Source organism: Grammomys surdaster, unplaced genomic scaffold (assembly GCF_004785775.1).
Source record: "Grammomys surdaster isolate TR1022 unplaced genomic scaffold, NIH_TR_1.0 190, whole genome shotgun sequence".
NCBI classification, from domain to species: Eukaryota; Metazoa; Chordata; class Mammalia; order Rodentia; family Muridae; genus Grammomys; species Grammomys surdaster.
This window is the reverse complement of record NW_021604635.1, coordinates 3,353,247-3,357,172: the sequence shown is the minus strand read 5'-3', so window position 1 is coordinate 3,357,172 and position 3,926 is coordinate 3,353,247.

Sequence of the window (3,926 nt, the reverse complement as noted above, 5' to 3'; positions counted from 1 at the left end):
AAGAGGAGGAGGAAGAAGAGGAAGAGAAGGAGGAAGAAGAGGAAGAGGAGGAGGAAGAAGAGGAAGAGAAGGAGGAAGAAGAGGAAGAGGAGGAGGAAGAAGAGGAGGAAGAAGAGAAGTAGGAGGAAGAGGAGGAGAAAGAGGAGAGGAGAGGGGGAAAGAGAGAGAGAGAGAAAGAGAGAGAGAGAGAGAGAGAGAGAGAGAGAGAGAGAGAGAGAGAGAGGAATGTTTCAGATTCTCTAAGAAGTGTCTGTGCTGGAGAGTGATAGCTCAGTGGTTGAGAACAAGTTTGGTTCCCAACACAGATGTCAGGTGTTCACCACTGCCCGTCACTCCAGCTTCAGAGGATCTGATTCTCAGTTCTGGTTCTCACTGGCAGGTCCATTCATGAGCTTACTTGCATAAGCATACACACATATAATTAAAAAAATAAAATAAAGGGCTGGAGAGATGGCTCAGTGGTTAAGAGCACTAGCTGCTCTTCCAAAGGTCCCAAGTTCAATTCCCAGCAACCACACGGTGGCTCACGCCCATCTATAATGTGATCTGATTCTCTCTTCTGATACTCAAGGTATACTTGCCGGTATATACATAAGGATAAATAAATCTTAAAGAATAAATAAAATACATCTTTAAAAAAAGGACATTGCTTTTCTTGGGGACAGGAGAGATGATTCATTAAGTGCTTTTTCTGCAAGTGTGGGGACAGGGAATTCAGTTCCCAGAAGCCACACCAGGCCAGGCAGGCAGGGTGGCTGCTCATACTCCAGAGGCAGAGGCAAGGCATCCCTGGAGCAAGCTGGCCGGCTACACTAGCCAGAATTGACAAGCTCCAAGTTCAGCAAGAGACCTTGCCTCAAAATACAATTTTAGGAAGCATCTAGGAAGACATTCAACACTACAAGCATGTGCAGGTGCAGTATCAGCACATACATGTGCCCGTACGTGTGTAAATACACTCACACCACACACACATACAAAACCTTTTCTTTTTTCTCCGCAGTAATTTGAGTAAAACGCTTTTCTATGGAGGTAAGTAGGAATTACAGGTCATTGTTTCTTTCTAAGCTCCCACACATCCATACAAATCAGACTAAAATAAAATGAAATCACTCACAATAAAGATGAAACTAAGCTGTTTATCTGACCTTCCAAGAAATTAGGGTCTCAGAAGCCAAGACCAAGTTTTCCAGACGTGTCTGTGTCGCTTGATATGATCATGAGATTCTCTCGCTGCAGTAACGGTAATGGAAGGTAAGGCCCTGTCAATCAGTCAGTTATTTTTCTGTTCTTGTCTTGAATGACCAATGAAATCTTTTGCTTCTGATATTTTTCAGTCGATAAAATCAACATCTTCTCTTCATCCTACCAAAACACTTAATGTATTTCATGGGCTGAAGTTCTGCCTGAATCTAGAAAGGAAAAGAAAGCCAGCTGAGGTGGTTTGAGTAAGAATGGCCCCCCACGGGCTCACATATTTGAATACTTTGTCACCAGGGAAGGTTAGAAGGATTAGGAGGTGTGGCCTTGTTAGAGGAAGTGGAGGCCTGCCACTCGGGTGGGCTTTGAGGTTTCAAAAGCCCATGCCAGACCTAGTTTGCCTGCCTGTCTGTCTGTCTGTCTGTCTGTCTGTCTGTCTGCAGATCAGGATGAAGCTCTCAGCTACTGCTTCAGTGCCAAGTATGTTGCCATGCCCCCCCCCCCCACACACACACCATGATGGTAATGGACTAAGCCTCTGAAACTCTAAACAAACTCCCAATTAAATGCTTTCCTTTGTAAGAGATGCTGTGGTCATGGTGTCTCTTCACAGTAATAGAATAGGGACTAAGACACCAAACAAAACCACTTAACTAACCTGTTTTAAGTTTGTCTTTTAGCACTAGCTAGCTCAGGAATAAAACGTACACACACAGTGCAAACTCAAGATTTGGTGACATGTGGCTTCATTTCCTGTCACCAGAAAGGGTTTGTTGATATACTTGTGTCTCATCTGTCACTCATTGCTAGGCTAACCCAAGTCACAGATTCCCAAATAAAGCCCCTAGGATACTCAGGAAGCACTGTTCGCCTCTCTGGCACTAGCTCTGAGCATTTCATCAACTTCCTGGCTGGGATCTTATGACCAAGGGTAACTTAGCAATGTTCATTTTGTTTTGGACAGGACATACAGTGCAGCGGTAGAGGGCTTGCATAGCTCCTGCAGGCGTTGAAAATCCAAGAATCCTGTTAGGCCGTGTAGGGCAGGGACATGGAAAACGCTTCTTGTCCTTGGCAGTCAGCTCTGCTTGTCCGGAAGCAGGAAATGTCTTTGGTTTTATGACATTCTATTCTGGTCAGGAGGTCAAAACTCCAGAAATGTTTAGGGGACCTGGTTTGTGTTCTTGTTATCTTCTTTTCTCTTTTATATAGCAACCTAGTCAACACGGTTTATTAACAATGAGAGGATTGTAGATGGAAGACACCCAGAGGCTTGCCTGGGGCATGTGCAAGTAAATGGTGGAGAGATGGGAGAGAAAGAGAAGCGGAACAGTTTGAGCATCATGAAGAGAGATGGAACTGGGTACTCGAGGGTGGAGGGGAATACCCTGATGTGAGCACCCTGTGCTGCCACCTAAGGGCATGATGATGTCCCAGCCCATGCTGCTGCTGACAGCCACGGCTGTGGGTCCATGACCATGCAGCAGCAGGAGTCTGTGTCAATGTCTGTGGCCCATGTTACCACCAAAGGCCTTGTGGATGTTCCTGGTCTGGGATACTGCCTTGGTCTATAATGACGACAAGGGCTGTGTAAAGCTGGCTCTACCTCTCACTAGCTTTAGCATTCGGGAGAGCAGGGCCTGTACTTGGCCTGGGCAGCATAGTAGAGCTTCTCCTCTTAGTGGGGGTGGGAGTGAGCCAGCCCTGCCGCTCCTCTGCTGTGAGGGGTGACATGGGTGTGGTTGAGCCACCCCTTAAGGCATAAGAGCAGGAGAGCGGGCTGCCCCTTGCTGACTGTAACATTGGGTGAGCTAGCCTGGGCGGTCCTGGAGAGCTGGCTTTGGTGGCGTGGGTGTGGGAGAGCTGGCAGGCTGACCAACTCAGCTACCATCCAGGCCCAGATCCAGGGTGTTGAGGTGGTCCACCCCAGTGTCTACCTCATCAGTGAACTGCTAGAGTGTGTGAAGGGGCTAGATTCAAAGCTGGGAGACCTCCATGACATAGAACAACAGCAGGAGCTCTGAGGGGAGTCCAGGGAGGATCCAGTACTGACAGTGGAGCAGAAGCCAAGGCCTGGAACAGACCAATGCATTGCAATGAACGTTTGCGGGAAAGACGGATGGAAGAAAGGACAGACTGTGGGACACACTGTGACACACTGCAGCGAGATTTTTGTTTCTTTTCTTTCTTCTTTTCTTTTGAGGGGAGGTTGCAAGGGCAGCGGGTGGGACAGGGAGATAAATGGGATTGGAGTGAATGAAATTCACAAAGAATCAATAAAAAGCTTTTTAAAAATGAGTGGATTGCCATGACACAGAAACAGTTCAGGGCTGGGAACAGGGCTAGAGCAGGCAGAGGTAACACAGTCTTGATCCTATTCCTGATGGCAGTTTAGATCTACAGTGAATTCTAGGGTTGAGGTCCTTCTCTCAGCATCTTGAAGATACTGTTCCATTATCTTCTGGTCCCAATTGTTGACATAGAGAGGTGTGGTATAGGTCTTTTTGTTGACTTTTTTTGGGGGGGTTAACTGGCTTTTTCTGCTGTTCTTCATTGCTGCAGCTTGTTTTTGGATACTGTATTACATATAGCTTCATGTTTTTTCCTCTCCTCATCCTTCAGTATGAGGTTTGAATGTCTCTATCATTCTAGGAAAACTACAGAAGCTTCTTTTCTTATTCTGTTTATTTTCTCATTGGAGAAATATTCACAAACTGTTTGCTTTA